At 34.9% G+C, this 17,134-nt stretch overlaps 11 non-coding genes across 11 annotated transcripts; all 11 read right to left on the reverse strand.

The window, feature by feature from the left end:
* Positions 1–429: 429 nt before the first annotated feature.
* Positions 430–502, reverse strand: TRNAT-UGU (transfer RNA threonine (anticodon UGU)). The gene has a single exon. It is a non-coding gene; the product is annotated as a tRNA-Thr (tRNA).
* Positions 503–2,034: 1,532 nt separating this feature from the next.
* TRNAT-UGU (transfer RNA threonine (anticodon UGU)) lies at positions 2,035–2,107 on the reverse strand. Its single transcript has one exon. It is a non-coding gene; the product is annotated as a tRNA-Thr (tRNA).
* Positions 2,108–3,640: 1,533 nt separating this feature from the next.
* On the reverse strand, positions 3,641–3,713 carry TRNAT-UGU (transfer RNA threonine (anticodon UGU)). The gene has a single exon. It is a non-coding gene; the product is annotated as a tRNA-Thr (tRNA).
* Positions 3,714–5,246: 1,533 nt separating this feature from the next.
* TRNAT-UGU (transfer RNA threonine (anticodon UGU)) lies at positions 5,247–5,319 on the reverse strand. Its single transcript has one exon. It is a non-coding gene; the product is annotated as a tRNA-Thr (tRNA).
* Positions 5,320–6,851: 1,532 nt separating this feature from the next.
* On the reverse strand, positions 6,852–6,924 carry TRNAT-UGU (transfer RNA threonine (anticodon UGU)). Its single transcript has one exon. It is a non-coding gene; the product is annotated as a tRNA-Thr (tRNA).
* Positions 6,925–8,455: 1,531 nt separating this feature from the next.
* TRNAT-UGU (transfer RNA threonine (anticodon UGU)) lies at positions 8,456–8,528 on the reverse strand. The gene has a single exon. It is a non-coding gene; the product is annotated as a tRNA-Thr (tRNA).
* A 1,533-nt stretch (positions 8,529–10,061) lies between these two features.
* Positions 10,062–10,134, reverse strand: TRNAT-UGU (transfer RNA threonine (anticodon UGU)). Its single transcript has one exon. It is a non-coding gene; the product is annotated as a tRNA-Thr (tRNA).
* A 1,532-nt stretch (positions 10,135–11,666) lies between these two features.
* Positions 11,667–11,739, reverse strand: TRNAT-UGU (transfer RNA threonine (anticodon UGU)). The gene has a single exon. It is a non-coding gene; the product is annotated as a tRNA-Thr (tRNA).
* A 1,531-nt stretch (positions 11,740–13,270) lies between these two features.
* On the reverse strand, positions 13,271–13,343 carry TRNAT-UGU (transfer RNA threonine (anticodon UGU)). The gene has a single exon. It is a non-coding gene; the product is annotated as a tRNA-Thr (tRNA).
* Positions 13,344–14,876: 1,533 nt separating this feature from the next.
* TRNAT-UGU (transfer RNA threonine (anticodon UGU)) lies at positions 14,877–14,949 on the reverse strand. The gene has a single exon. It is a non-coding gene; the product is annotated as a tRNA-Thr (tRNA).
* A 1,532-nt stretch (positions 14,950–16,481) lies between these two features.
* TRNAT-UGU (transfer RNA threonine (anticodon UGU)) lies at positions 16,482–16,554 on the reverse strand. Its single transcript has one exon. It is a non-coding gene; the product is annotated as a tRNA-Thr (tRNA).
* Between the last annotated feature and the right edge of the window lie 580 nt (positions 16,555–17,134).

The following is a 17,134-nucleotide window of genomic DNA, read 5'->3' on the forward strand; positions in this document are numbered from 1 at the left end:
ACCTTGAGTATGCTTGCATTTGTTCTTTATATATGCTTACATGACCAAAAAAGCCTTCTGGCAGCTACAGTTGTCAATTCAAAACTCTTCTGGATCAACTGATGAAGTTGATTCCTGCACGGTACAATACATTGTTGCTATCTTTAAAGTTTAATTATGGAAAAGCTCTTTCTACAGTTTGTAATGATACTGAAAAATTATGATGGGATTATCAGCATGAACAGAGTCAATACAATAAAATAATTTTAAGACATGCTCTTGGAACCAATTTGCAGATTAGACTGAACATCATAACTCTGTGTACAAATTGAATATCCAAATGTGTGACCAAATTGAAATGGTTCTCCTCACTTAAAGCTCTTGAGCAGACTATTTCAACATTGGGAGCTGCAATTTATATTTTAGCAGCAGTAACAAGAAAGCAGCACTAGGCCCCAGTGAGATTTGAACTCACGACCCCTGGTTTACAAGACCAGTGCTCTAACCCCTGAGCTATGGAGCCTTGCCTTCAGCACTATGTATGTTCATTCTGCTTAGTGATGGAAAAAAATCTTCTGCAAATTTCAAATCTCTGTTATCATTTTATTGTCGCTTTTTGTCCCAATGTAGACTTTTCACAAAAAAATTCTACAAATTTGCAATATCCTTGATTGAGGCATGTAGTATATAACTTTTTCAGAAAATCAAATAAATGCAAAAATTAGCTGTCTTTGCTTGAATTGAATTATATAGAAAATATTGAAAAAGTTGGACATATTTTTAATGGCTCTCCAACTTTGTGTTAGAGTGTCCTGTAGTGAGCTGAAATGATAATACCATGCCTGTCAGCAGAAACAGAACAGGTGTACAACAGGGTGAGAAGTATTAAAAACCTCCTAATGTGTGTGTTTTTTTGCTATCATTAAAGTAAAATTATTGGAAAGCTCTTACCATAGTTTCATAATAATAGTGAAAAACTTGTTGGAACTATCAGCATGAACAGAATCGGCCCAATAAAATGCAACAAATATGTTTTAGACATGCTCTTGTAACCAATCAGCAGATTAGACTGAACATCATATGTCTTTGTCCAAATTAACCATCCAAATATGTGACCAAATTGAAATGGTTCTCCTCACTTAAAGATATTGCATAGACTATTTTAACATTGGGAAACACTAGGTCCCAGTGAGATTGGACCTCATGACCCCTGGTTTACGAGACCAGTGCTCTAACCCCTGAGCTATGGAGCCACATAAGTAGCCAGAACTGTGACCAATACGGGGTCTGAATTATGGTGGAAAAGAGTTTTCTTCAAATTTCAGTAATCTTATTGGATATTATTAGTTGTAGCTCATTCTCCAAATATACACTTTTAACAAATGACCACTGCTGAAATGCCTGCTTGGGACATGCAGTTAATAACCTATTAAACAATTTAAAGAAACTTTCAGTTTGCTGTTGTATGTTGAATAGGTGTATATATAAAATTGAGGAAATGTTGGTCATGTTTTCCATGCCTCTCAAACCTTGTGCTCCTTAGTCTGGAATGCCTTCAAAATGATATGACAGAATGTCTTTATATTGAGATATTTGTGACCAATAGTGGTCATTACCTTGAGTATGCTTGCATTTGTTCTTTATATATGCTTACATGACCAAAAAAGCCTTCTGGCAGCTACAGTTGTCAATTCAAAACTCTTCTGGATCAACTGATGAAGTTGATTCCTGCACGGTACAATACAATGTATATACCATTGTTGCTATCTTTAAAGTTTAATTATGGAAAAGCTCTTTCTACAGTTTGTAATGATACTGAAAAATTATGATGGGATTATCAGCATGAACAGAGTCAATACAATAAAATAATTTTAAGACATGCTCTTGGAACCAATTTGCAGATTAGACTGAACATCATAACTCTGTGTACAAATTGAATATCCAAATGTGTGACCAAATTGAAATGGTTCTCCTCACTTAAAGCTCTTGAGCAGACTATTTCAACATTGGGAGCTGCAATTTATATTTTAGCAGCAGTAACAAGAAAGTAGCACTAGGCCCCAGTGAGATTTGAACTCACGACCCCTGGTTTACAAGACCAGTGCTCTAACCGCTGAGATATGGAGCCTTGCCTTCAGCACTATGTATGTTCATTCTGCTTAGTGATGGAAAAAAATCTTCTGCAAATTTCAAATCTCTGTTATCATTTTATTGTCGCTTTTTGTCCCAATGTAGACTTTTCACAAAAAAATTCTACAAATTTGCAATATCCTTGATTGAGGCATGTAGTATATAACTTTTTCAGAAAATCAAATAAATGCAAAAATTAGCTGTCTTTGCTTGAATTGAATTATATAAAAAATATTGAAAAAAGTTGGACATATTTTTAATGGCTCTCCAACTTTGTGTTAGAGTGTCCTGTAGTGAGCTGAAATGATAATACCATGCCTGTCAGCAGAAACAGAACAGGTGTACAACAGGGTGAGAAGTATTAAAAACCTCCTAATGTGTGTGTTTTTTTGCTATCATTAAAGTAAAATTATTCTAAAGCTCTTACCATAGTTTCATAATAATAGTGAAAAACTTGTTGGAACTATCAGCATGAACAGAATCGGCCCAATAAAATGCAACAAATATGTTTTAGACATGCTCTTGTAACCAATCAGCAGATTAGACTGAACATCATATGTCTTTGTCCAAATTAACCATCCAAATATGTGACCAAATTGAAATGGTTCTCCTCACTTAAAGATATTGCATAGACTATTTTAACATTGGGAAACACTAGGTCCCAGTGAGATTGGACCTCATGACCCCTGGTTTACGAGACCAGTGCTCTAACCCCTGAGCTATGGAGCCACATAAGTAGCCAGAACTGTGACCAATACGGGGTCTGAATTATTGTGGAAAAGAGTTTTCTTCAAATTTCAATAATCTTATTGGATATTATTAGTTGTAGCTCATTCTCCAAATATACACTTTTAACAAATGACCACTGCTGGAATGCCTGCTTGGGACATGCAGTTAATAACCTATTAAACAATTTAAAGAAACTTTCAGTTTGCTGTTGTATGTTGAATAGGTGTATATATAAAATTGAGGAAATGTTGGTCATGTTTTCCATGCCTCACAAACCTTGTGCTCCTTAGTCTGGAATGCCTTCAAAATGATATGACAGAATGTCTTTATATTGAGATATTTGTGACCAATAGTGGTCATTACCTTGAGTATGCTTGCATTTGTTCTTTATATATGCTTACATGACCAAAAAAGCCTTCTGGCAGCTACAGTTGTCAATTCAAAACTCTTCTGGATCAACTGATGAAGTTGATTCCTGCACGGTACAATACAATGTATATACCATTGTTGCTATCTTTAAAGTTTAATTATGGAAAAGCTCTTTCTACAGTTTGTAATGATACTGAAAAATTATGATGGGATTATCAGCATGAACAGAGTCAATACAATAAAATAATTTTAAGACATGCTCTTGGAACCAATTTGCAGATTAGACTGAACATCATAACTCTGTGTACAAATTGAATATCCAAATGTGTGACCAAATTGAAATGGTTCTCCTCACTTAAAGCTCTTGAGCAGACTATTTCAACATTGGGAGCTGCAATTTATATTTTAGCAGCAGTAACAAGAAAGTAGCACTAGGCCCCAGTGAGATTTGAACTCACGACCCCTGGTTTACAAGACCAGTGCTCTAACCCCTGAGCTATGGAGCCTTGCCTTCAGCACTATGTATGTTCATTCTGCTTAGTGATGGAAAAAAATCTTCTGCAAATTTCAAATCTCTGTTATCATTTTATTGTCGCTTTTTGTCCCAATGTAGACTTTTCACAAAAAAAATTCTACAAATTTGCAATATCCTTGATTGAGGCATGTAGTATATAACTTTTTCAGAAAATCAAATAAATGCAAAAATTAGCTGTCTTTGCTTGAATTGAATTATATAGAAAATATTGAAAAAGTTGGACATATTTTTAATGGCTCTCCAACTTTGTGTTAGAGTGTCCTGTAGTGAGCTGAAATGATAATACCATGCCTGTCAGCAGAAACAGAACAGGTGTACAACAGGGTGAGAAGTATTAAAAACCTCCTAATGTGTGTGTTTTTTTGCTATCATTAAAGTAAAATTATTGGAAAGCTCTTACCATAGTTTCATAATAATAGTGAAAAACTTGTTGGAACTATCAGCATGAACAGAATCGGCCCAATAAAATGCAACAAATATGTTTTAGACATGCTCTTGTAACCAATCAGCAGATTAGACTGAACATCATATGTCTTTGTCCAAATTAACCATCCAAATATGTGACCAAATTGAAATGGTTCTCCTCACTTAAAGATATTGCATAGACTATTTTAACATTGGGAAACACTAGGTCCCAGTGAGATTGGACCTCATGACCCCTGGTTTACGAGACCAGTGCTCTAACCCCTGAGCTATGGAGCCACATAAGTAGCCAGACCTGTGACCAATACGGGGTCTGAATTATTGTGGAAAAGAGTTTTCTTCAAATTTCAATAATCTTATTGGATATTATTAGTTGTAGCTCATTCTCCAAATATACACTTTTAACAAATGACCACTGCTGGAATGCCTGCTTGGGACATGCAGTTAATAACCTATTAAACAATTTAAAGAAACTTTCAGTTTGCTGTTGTATGTTGAATAGGTGTATATATAAAATTGAGGAAATGTTGGTCATGTTTTCCATGCCTCTCAAACCTTGTGCTCCTTAGTCTGGAATGCCTTCAAAATGATATGACAGAATGTCTTTATATTGAGATATTTGTGACCAATAGTGGTCATTACCTTGAGTATGCTTGCATTTGTTCTTTATATATGCTTACATGACCAAAAAAGCCTTCTGGCAGCTACAGTTGTCAATTCAAAACTCTTCTGGATCAACTGATGAAGTTGATTCCTGCACGGTACAATACAATGTATATACCATTGTTGCTATCTTTAAAGTTTAATTATGGAAAAGCTCTTTCTACAGTTTGTAATGATACTGAAAAATTATGATGGGATTATCAGCATGAACAGAGTCAATACAATAAAATAATTTTAAGACATGCTCTTGGAACCAATTTGCAGATTAGACTGAACATCATAACTCTGTGTACAAATTGAATATCCAAATGTGTGACCAAATTGAAATGGTTCTCCTCACTTAAAGCTCTTGAGCAGACTATTTCAACATTGGGAGCTGCAATTTATATTTTAGCAGCAGTAACAAGAAAGCAGCACTAGGCCCCAGTGAGATTTGAACTCACGACCCCTGGTTTACAAGACCAGTGCTCTAACCCCTGAGCTATGGAGCCTTGCCTTCAGCACTATGTATGTTCATTCTGCTTAGTGATGGAAAAAAATCTTCTGCAAATTTCAAATCTCTGTTATCATTTTATTGTCGCTTTTTGTCCCAATGTAGACTTTTCACAAAAAAATTCTACAAATTTGCAATATCCTTGATTGAGGCATGTAGTATATAACTTTTTCAGAAAATCAAATAAATGCAAAAATTAGCTGTCTTTGCTTGAATTGAATTATATAGAAAATATTGAAAAAGTTGGACATATTTTTAATGGCTCTCCAACTTTGTGTTAGAGTGTCCTGTAGTGAGCTGAAATGATAATACCATGCCTGTCAGCAGAAACAGAACAGGTGTACAACAGGGTGAGAAGTATTAAAAACCTCCTAATGTGTGTGTTTTTTTGCTATCATTAAAGTAAAATTATTGGAAAGCTCTTACCATAGTTTCATAATAATAGTGAAAAACTTGTTGGAACTATCAGCATGAACAGAATCGGCCCAATAAAATGCAACAAATATGTTTTAGACATGCTCTTGTAACCAATCAGCAGATTAGACTGAACATCATATGTCTTTGTCCAAATTAACCATCCAAATATGTGACCAAATTGAAATGGTTCTCCTCACTTAAAGATATTGCATAGACTATTTTAACATTGGGAAACACTAGGTCCCAGTGAGATTGGACCTCATGACCCCTGGTTTACGAGACCAGTGCTCTAACCCCTGAGCTATGGAGCCACATAAGTAGCCAGAACTGTGACCAATACGGGGTCTGAATTATTGTGGAAAAGAGTTTTCTTCAAATTTCAATAATCTTATTGGATATTATTAGTTGTAGCTCATTCTCCAAATATACACTTTTAACAAATGACCACTGCTGGAATGCCTGCTTGGGACATGCAGTTAATAACCTATTAAACAATTTAAAGAAACTTTCAGTTTGCTGTTGTATGTTGAATAGGTGTATATATAAAATTGAGGAAATGTTGGTCATGTTTTCCATGCCTCACAAACCTTGTGCTCCTTAGTCTGGAATGCCTTCAAAATGATATGACAGAATGTCTTTATATTGAGATATTTGTGACCAATAGTGGTCATTACCTTGAGTATGCTTGCATTTGTTCTTTATATATGCTTACATGACCAAAAAAGCCTTCTGGCAGCTACAGTTGTCAATTCAAAACTCTTCTGGATCAACTGATGAAGTTGATTCCTGCACGGTACAATACAATGTATATACCATTGTTGCTATCTTTAAAGTTTAATTATGGAAAAGCTCTTTCTACAGTTTGTAATGATACTGAAAAATTATGATGGGATTATCAGCATGAACAGAGTCAATACAATAAAATAATTTTAAGACATGCTCTTGGAACCAATTTGCAGATTAGACTGAACATCATAACTCTGTGTACAAATTGAATATCCAAATGTGTGACCAAATTGAAATGGTTCTCCTCACTTAAAGCTCTTGAGCAGACTATTTCAACATTGGGAGCTGCAATTTATATTTTAGCAGCAGTAACAAGAAAGTAGCACTAGGCCCCAGTGAGATTTGAACTCACGACCCCTGGTTTACAAGACCAGTGCTCTAACCCCTGAGCTATGGAGCCTTGCCTTCAGCACTATGTATGTTCATTCTGCTTAGTGATGGAAAAAAATCTTCTGCAAATTTCAAATCTCTGTTATCATTTTATTGTCGCTTTTTGTCCCAATGTAGACTTTTCACAAAAAAATTCTACAAATTTACAATATCCTTGATTGAGGCATGTAGTATATAACTTTTTCAGAAAATCAAATAAATGCAAAAATTAGCTGTCTTTGCTTGAATTGAATTATATAGAAAATATTGAAAAAGTTGGACATATTTTTAATGGCTCTCCAACTTTGTGTTAGAGTGTCCTGTAGTGAGCTGAAATGATAATACCATGCCTGTCAGCAGAAACAGAACAGGTGTACAACAGGGTGAGAAGTATTAAAAACCTCCTAATGTGTGTTTTTTTTGCTATCATTAAAGTAAAATTATTCTAAAGCTCTTACCATAGTTTCATAATAATAGTGAAAAACTTGTTGGAACTATCAGCATGAACAGAATCGGCCCAATAAAATGCAACAAATATGTTTTAGACATGCTCTTGTAACCAATCAGCAGATTAGACTGAACATCATATGTCTTTGTCCAAATTAACCATCCAAATATGTGACCAAATTGAAATGGTTCTCCTCACTTAAAAATATTGCATAGACTATTTTAACATTGGGAAACACTAGGTCCCAGTGAGATTGGACCTCATGACCCCTGGTTTACGAGACCAGTGCTCTAACCCCTGAGCTATGGAGCCACATAAGTAGCCAGAACTGTGACCAATACGGGGTCTGAATTATAGTGGAAAAGAGTTTTCTTCAAATTTCAGTAATCTTATTGGATATTATTAGTTGTAGCTCATTCTCCAAATATACACTTTTAACAAATGACCACTGCTGAAATGCCTGCTTGGGACATGCAGTTAATAACCTATTAAACAATTTAAAGAAACTTTCAGTTTGCTGTTGTATGTTGAATAGGTGTATATATAAAATTGAGGAAATGTTGGTCATGTTTTCCATGCCTCACAAACCTTGTGCTCCTTAGTCTGGAATGCCTTCAAAATGATATGACAGAATGTCTTTATATTGAGATATTTGTGACCAATAGTGGTCATTACCTTGAGTATGCTTGCATTTGTTCTTTATATATGCTTACATGACCAAAAAAGCCTTCTGGCAGCTACAGTTGTCAATTCAAAACTCTTCTGGATCAACTGATGAAGTTGATTCCTGCACGGTACAATACAATGTATATACCATTGTTGCTATCTTTAAAGTTTAATTATGGAAAAGCTCTTTCTACAGTTTGTAATGATACTGAAAAATTATGATGGGATTATCAGCATGAACAGAGTCAATACAATAAAATAATTTTAAGACATGCTCTTGGAACCAATTTGCAGATTAGACTGAACATCATAACTCTGTGTACAAATTGAATATCCAAATGTGTGACCAAATTGAAATGGTTCTCCTCACTTAAAGCTCTTGAGCAGACTATTTCAACATTGGGAGCTGCAATTTATATTTTAGCAGCAGTAACAAGAAAGTAGCACTAGGCCCCAGTGAGATTTGAACTCACGACCCCTGGTTTACAAGACCAGTGCTCTAACCGCTGAGATATGGAGCCTTGCCTTCAGCACTATGTATGTTCATTCTGCTTAGTGATGGAAAAAAATCTTCTGCAAATTTCAAATCTCTGTTATCATTTTATTGTCGCTTTTTGTCCCAATGTAGACTTTTCACAAAAAAATTCTACAAATTTGCAATATCCTTGATTGAGGCATGTAGTATATAACTTTTTCAGAAAATCAAATAAATGCAAAAATTAGCTGTCTTTGCTTGAATTGAATTATATAAAAAATATTGAAAAAAGTTGGACATATTTTTAATGGCTCTCCAACTTTGTGTTAGAGTGTCCTGTAGTGAGCTGAAATGATAATACCATGCCTGTCAGCAGAAACAGAACAGGTGTACAACAGGGTGAGAAGTATTAAAAACCTCCTAATGTGTGTGTTTTTTTGCTATCATTAAAGTAAAATTATTCTAAAGCTCTTACCATAGTTTCATAATAATAGTGAAAAACTTGTTGGAACTATCAGCATGAACAGAATCGGCCCAATAAAATGCAACAAATATGTTTTAGACATGCTCTTGTAACCAATCAGCAGATTAGACTGAACATCATATGTCTTTGTCCAAATTAACCATCCAAATATGTGACCAAATTGAAATGGTTCTCCTCACTTAAAGATATTGCATAGACTATTTTAACATTGGGAAACACTAGGTCCCAGTGAGATTGGACCTCATGACCCCTGGTTTACGAGACCAGTGCTCTAACCCCTGAGCTATGGAGCCACATAAGTAGCCAGAACTGTGACCAATACGGGGTCTGAATTATTGTGGAAAAGAGTTTTCTTCAAATTTCAATAATCTTATTGGATATTATTAGTTGTAGCTCATTCTCCAAATATACACTTTTAACAAATGACCACTGCTGGAATGCCTGCTTGGGACATGCAGTTAATAACCTATTAAACAATTTAAAGAAACTTTCAGTTTGCTGTTGTATGTTGAATAGGTGTATATATAAAATTGAGGAAATGTTGGTCATGTTTTCCATGCCTCTCAAACCTTGTGCTCCTTAGTCTGGAATGCCTTCAAAATGATATGACAGAATGTCTTTATATTGAGATATTTGTGACCAATAGTGGTCATTACCTTGAGTATGCTTGCATTTGTTCTTTATATATGCTTACATGACCAAAAAAGCCTTCTGGCAGCTACAGTTGTCAATTCAAAACTCTTCTGGATCAACTGATGAAGTTGATTCCTGCACGGTACAATACAATGTATATACCATTGTTGCTATCTTTAAAGTTTAATTATGGAAAAGCTCTTTCTACAGTTTGTAATGATACTGAAAAATTATGATGGGATTATCAGCATGAACAGAGTCAATACAATAAAATAATTTTAAGACATGCTCTTGGAACCAATTTGCAGATTAGACTGAACATCATAACTCTGTGTACAAATTGAATATCCAAATGTGTGACCAAATTGAAATGGTTCTCCTCACTTAAAGCTCTTGAGCAGACTATTTCAACATTGGGAGCTGCAATTTATATTTTAGCAGCAGTAACAAGAAAGCAGCACTAGGCCCCAGTGAGATTTGAACTCACGACCCCTGGTTTACAAGACCAGTGCTCTAACCCCTGAGCTATGGAGCCTTGCCTTCAGCACTATGTATGTTCATTCTGCTTAGTGATGGAAAAAAATCTTCTGCAAATTTCAAATCTCTGTTATCATTTTATTGTCGCTTTTTGTCCCAATGTAGACTTTTCACAAAAAAATTCTACAAATTTGCAATATCCTTGATTGAGGCATGTAGTATATAACTTTTTCAGAAAATCAAATAAATGCAAAAATTAGCTGTCTTTGCTTGAATTGAATTATATAGAAAATATTGAAAAAGTTGGACATATTTTTAATGGCTCTCCAACTTTGTGTTAGAGTGTCCTGTAGTGAGCTGAAATGATAATACCATGCCTGTCAGCAGAAACAGAACAGGTGTACAACAGGGTGAGAAGTATTAAAAACCTCCTAATGTGTGTGTTTTTTTGCTATCATTAAAGTAAAATTATTGGAAAGCTCTTACCATAGTTTCATAATAATAGTGAAAAACTTGTTGGAACTATCAGCATGAACAGAATCGGCCCAATAAAATGCAACAAATATGTTTTAGACATGCTCTTGTAACCAATCAGCAGATTAGACTGAACATCATATGTCTTTGTCCAAATTAACCATCCAAATATGTGACCAAATTGAAATGGTTCTCCTCACTTAAAGATATTGCATAGACTATTTTAACATTGGGAAACACTAGGTCCCAGTGAGATTGGACCTCATGACCCCTGGTTTACGAGACCAGTGCTCTAACCCCTGAGCTATGGAGCCACATAAGTAGCCAGAACTGTGACCAATACGGGGTCTGAATTATTGTGGAAAAGAGTTTTCTTCAAATTTCAATAATCTTATTGGATATTATTAGTTGTAGCTCATTCTCCAAATATACACTTTTAACAAATGACCACTGCTGGAATGCCTGCTTGGGACATGCAGTTAATAACCTATTAAACAATTTAAAGAAACTTTCAGTTTGCTGTTGTATGTTGAATAGGTGTATATATAAAATTGAGGAAATGTTGGTCATGTTTTCCATGCCTCACAAACCTTGTGCTCCTTAGTCTGGAATGCCTTCAAAATGATATGACAGAATGTCTTTATATTGAGATATTTGTGACCAATAGTGGTCATTACCTTGAGTATGCTTGCATTTGTTCTTTATATATGCTTACATGACCAAAAAAGCCTTCTGGCAGCTACAGTTGTCAATTCAAAACTCTTCTGGATCAACTGATGAAGTTGATTCCTGCACGGTACAATACAATGTATATACCATTGTTGCTATCTTTAAAGTTTAATTATGGAAAAGCTCTTTCTACAGTTTGTAATGATACTGAAAAATTATGATGGGATTATCAGCATGAACAGAGTCAATACAATAAAATAATTTTAAGACATGCTCTTGGAACCAATTTGCAGATTAGACTGAACATCATAACTCTGTGTACAAATTGAATATCCAAATGTGTGACCAAATTGAAATGGTTCTCCTCACTTAAAGCTCTTGAGCAGACTATTTCAACATTGGGAGCTGCAATTTATATTTTAGCAGCAGTAACAAGAAAGTAGCACTAGGCCCCAGTGAGATTTGAACTCACGACCCCTGGTTTACAAGACCAGTGCTCTAACCCCTGAGCTATGGAGCCTTGCCTTCAGCACTATGTATGTTCATTCTGCTTAGTGATGGAAAAAAATCTTCTGCAAATTTCAAATCTCTGTTATCATTTTATTGTCGCTTTTTGTCCCAATGTAGACTTTTCACAAAAAAATTCTACAAATTTACAATATCCTTGATTGAGGCATGTAGTATATAACTTTTTCAGAAAATCAAATAAATGCAAAAATTAGCTGTCTTTGCTTGAATTGAATTATATAGAAAATATTGAAAAAGTTGGACATATTTTTAATGGCTCTCCAACTTTGTGTTAGAGTGTCCTGTAGTGAGCTGAAATGATAATACCATGCCTGTCAGCAGAAACAGAACAGGTGTACAACAGGGTGAGAAGTATTAAAAACCTCCTAATGTGTGTTTTTTTTGCTATCATTAAAGTAAAATTATTCTAAAGCTCTTACCATAGTTTCATAATAATAGTGAAAAACTTGTTGGAACTATCAGCATGAACAGAATCGGCCCAATAAAATGCAACAAATATGTTTTAGACATGCTCTTGTAACCAATCAGCAGATTAGACTGAACATCATATGTCTTTGTCCAAATTAACCATCCAAATATGTGACCAAATTGAAATGGTTCTCCTCACTTAAAAATATTGCATAGACTATTTTAACATTGGGAAACACTAGGTCCCAGTGAGATTGGACCTCATGACCCCTGGTTTACGAGACCAGTGCTCTAACCCCTGAGCTATGGAGCCACATAAGTAGCCAGAACTGTGACCAATACGGGGTCTGAATTATAGTGGAAAAGAGTTTTCTTCAAATTTCAGTAATCTTATTGGATATTATTAGTTGTAGCTCATTCTCCAAATATACACTTTTAACAAATGACCACTGCTGAAATGCCTGCTTGGGACATGCAGTTAATAACCTATTAAACAATTTAAAGAAACTTTCAGTTTGCTGTTGTATGTTGAATAGGTGTATATATAAAATTGAGGAAATGTTGGTCATGTTTTCCATGCCTCACAAACCTTGTGCTCCTTAGTCTGGAATGCCTTCAAAATGATATGACAGAATGTCTTTATATTGAGATATTTGTGACCAATAGTGGTCATTACCTTGAGTATGCTTGCATTTGTTCTTTATATATGCTTACATGACCAAAAAAGCCTTCTGGCAGCTACAGTTGTCAATTCAAAACTCTTCTGGATCAACTGATGAAGTTGATTCCTGCACGGTACAATACAATGTATATACCATTGTTGCTATCTTTAAAGTTTAATTATGGAAAAGCTCTTTCTACAGTTTGTAATGATACTGAAAAATTATGATGGGATTATCAGCATGAACAGAGTCAATACAATAAAATAATTTTAAGACATGCTCTTGGAACCAATTTGCAGATTAGACTGAACATCATAACTCTGTGTACAAATTGAATATCCAAATGTGTGACCAAATTGAAATGGTTCTCCTCACTTAAAGCTCTTGAGCAGACTATTTCAACATTGGGAGCTGCAATTTATATTTTAGCAGCAGTAACAAGAAAGTAGCACTAGGCCCCAGTGAGATTTGAACTCACGACCCCTGGTTTACAAGACCAGTGCTCTAACCGCTGAGATATGGAGCCTTGCCTTCAGCACTATGTATGTTCATTCTGCTTAGTGATGGAAAAAAATCTTCTGCAAATTTCAAATCTCTGTTATCATTTTATTGTCGCTTTTTGTCCCAATGTAGACTTTTCACAAAAAAATTCTACAAATTTGCAATATCCTTGATTGAGGCATGTAGTATATAACTTTTTCAGAAAATCAAATAAATGCAAAAATTAGCTGTCTTTGCTTGAATTGAATTATATAAAAAATATTGAAAAAAGTTGGACATATTTTTAATGGCTCTCCAACTTTGTGTTAGAGTGTCCTGTAGTGAGCTGAAATGATAATACCATGCCTGTCAGCAGAAACAGAACAGGTGTACAACAGGGTGAGAAGTATTAAAAACCTCCTAATGTGTGTGTTTTTTTGCTATCATTAAAGTAAAATTATTCTAAAGCTCTTACCATAGTTTCATAATAATAGTGAAAAACTTGTTGGAACTATCAGCATGAACAGAATCGGCCCAATAAAATGCAACAAATATGTTTTAGACATGCTCTTGTAACCAATCAGCAGATTAGACTGAACATCATATGTCTTTGTCCAAATTAACCATCCAAATATGTGACCAAATTGAAATGGTTCTCCTCACTTAAAGATATTGCATAGACTATTTTAACATTGGGAAACACTAGGTCCCAGTGAGATTGGACCTCATGACCCCTGGTTTACGAGACCAGTGCTCTAACCCCTGAGCTATGGAGCCACATAAGTAGCCAGAACTGTGACCAATACGGGGTCTGAATTATTGTGGAAAAGAGTTTTCTTCAAATTTCAATAATCTTATTGGATATTATTAGTTGTAGCTCATTCTCCAAATATACACTTTTAACAAATGACCACTGCTGGAATGCCTGCTTGGGACATGCAGTTAATAACCTATTAAACAATTTAAAGAAACTTTCAGTTTGCTGTTGTATGTTGAATAGGTGTATATATAAAATTGAGGAAATGTTGGTCATGTTTTCCATGCCTCACAAACCTTGTGCTCCTTAGTCTGGAATGCCTTCAAAATGATATGACAGAATGTCTTTATATTGAGATATTTGTGACCAATAGTGGTCATTACCTTGAGTATGCTTGCATTTGTTCTTTATATATGCTTACATGACCAAAAAAGCCTTCTGGCAGCTACAGTTGTCAATTCAAAACTCTTCTGGATCAACTGATGAAGTTGATTCCTGCACGGTACAATACAATGTATATACCATTGTTGCTATCTTTAAAGTTTAATTATGGAAAAGCTCTTTCTACAGTTTGTAATGATACTGAAAAATTATGATGGGATTATCAGCATGAACAGAGTCAATACAATAAAATAATTTTAAGACATGCTCTTGGAACCAATTTGCAGATTAGACTGAACATCATAACTCTGTGTACAAATTGAATATCCAAATGTGTGACCAAATTGAAATGGTTCTCCTCACTTAAAGCTCTTGAGCAGACTATTTCAACATTGGGAGCTGCAATTTATATTTTAGCAGCAGTAACAAGAAAGTAGCACTAGGCCCCAGTGAGATTTGAACTCACGACCCCTGGTTTACAAGACCAGTGCTCTAACCCCTGAGCTATGGAGCCTTGCCTTCAGCACTATGTATGTTCATTCTGCTTAGTGATGGAAAAAAATCTTCTGCAAATTTCAAATCTCTGTTATCATTTTATTGTCGCTTTTTGTCCCAATGTAGACTTTTCACAAAAAAATTCTACAAATTTGCAATATCCTTGATTGAGGCATGTAGTATATAACTTTTTCAGAAAATCAAATAAATGCAAAAATTAGCTGTCTTTGCTTGAATTGAATTATATAGAAAATATTGAAAAAGTTGGACATATTTTTAATGGCTCTCCAACTTTGTGTTAGAGTGTCCTGTAGTGAGCTGAAATGATAATACCATGCCTGTCAGCAGAAACAGAACAGGTGTACAACAGGGTGAGAAGTATTAAAAACCTCCTAATGTGTGTGTTTTTTTGCTATCATTAAAGTAAAATTATTGGAAAGCTCTTACCATAGTTTCATAATAATAGTGAAAAACTTGTTGGAACTATCAGCATGAACAGAATCGGCCCAATAAAATGCAACAAATATGTTTTAGACATGCTCTTGTAACCAATCAGCAGATTAGACTGAACATCATATGTCTTTGTCCAAATTAACCATCCAAATATGTGACCAAATTGAAATGGTTCTCCTCACTTAAAAATATTGCATAGACTATTTTAACATTGGGAAACACTAGGTCCCAGTGAGATTGGACCTCATGACCCCTGGTTTACGAGACCAGTGCTCTAACCCCTGAGCTATGGAGCCACATAAGTAGCCAGAACTGTGACCAATACGGGGTCTGAATTATAGTGGAAAAGAGTTTTCTTCAAATTTCAGTAATCTTATTGGATATTATTAGTTGTAGCTCATTCTCCAAATATACACTTTTAACAAATGACCACTGCTGAAATGCCTGCTTGGGACATGCAGTTAATAACCTATTAAACAATTTAAAGAAACTTTCAGTTTGCTGTTGTATGTTGAATAGGTGTATATATAAAATTGAGGAAATGTTGGTCATGTTTTCCATGCCTCACAAACCTTGTGCTCCTTAGTCTGGAATGCCTTCAAAATGATATGACAGAATGTCTTTATATTGAGATATTTGTGACCAATAGTGGTCATTACCTTGAGTATGCTTGCATTTGTTCTTTATATATGCTTACATGACCAAAAAAGCCTTCTGGCAGCTACAGTTGTCAATTCAAAACTCTTCTGGATCAACTGATGAAGTTGATTCCTGCACGGTACAATACAATGTATATACCATTGTTGCTATCTTTAAAGTTTAATTATGGAAAAGCTCTTTCTACAGTTTGTAATGATACTGAAAAATTATGATGGGATTATCAGCATGAACAGAGTCAATACAATAAAATAATTTTAAGACATGCTCTTGGAACCAATTTGCAGATTAGACTGAACATCATAACTCTGTGTACAAATTGAATATCCAAATGTGTGACCAAATTGAAATGGTTCTCCTCACTTAAAGCTCTTGAGCAGACTATTTCAACATTGGGAGCTGCAATTTATATTTTAGCAGCAGTAACAAGAAAGTAGCACTAGGCCCCAGTGAGATTTGAACTCACGACCCCTGGTTTACAAGACCAGTGCTCTAACCGCTGAGATATGGAGCCTTGCCTTCAGCACTATGTATGTTCATTCTGCTTAGTGATGGAAAAAAATCTTCTGCAAATTTCAAATCTCTGTTATCATTTTATTGTCGCTTTTTGTCCCAATGTAGACTTTTCACAAAAAAATTCTACAAATTTGCAATATCCTTGATTGAGGCATGTAGTATATAACTTTTTCAGAAAATCAAATAAATGCAAAAATTAGCTGTCTTTGCTTGAATTGAATTATATAAAAAATATTGAAAAAAGTTGGACATATTTTTAATGGCTCTCCAACTTTGTGTTAGAGTGTCCTGTAGTGAGCTGAAATGATAATACCATGCCTGTCAGCAGAAACAGAACAGGTGTACAACAGGGTGAGAAGTATTAAAAACCTCCTAATGTGTGTGTTTTTTTGCTATCATTAAAGTAAAATTATTCTAAAGCTCTTACCATAGTTTCATAATAATAGTGAAAAACTTGTTGGAACTATCAGCATGAACAGAATCGGCCCAATAAAATGCAACAAATATGTTTTAGACATGCTCTTGTAACCAATCAGCAGATTAGACTGAACATCATATGTCTTTGTCCAAATTAACCA

This window comes from Pseudophryne corroboree, chromosome 11 (assembly GCF_028390025.1).
Source record: "Pseudophryne corroboree isolate aPseCor3 chromosome 11, aPseCor3.hap2, whole genome shotgun sequence".
Classification (NCBI taxonomy): Eukaryota; Metazoa; Chordata; class Amphibia; order Anura; family Myobatrachidae; genus Pseudophryne; species Pseudophryne corroboree.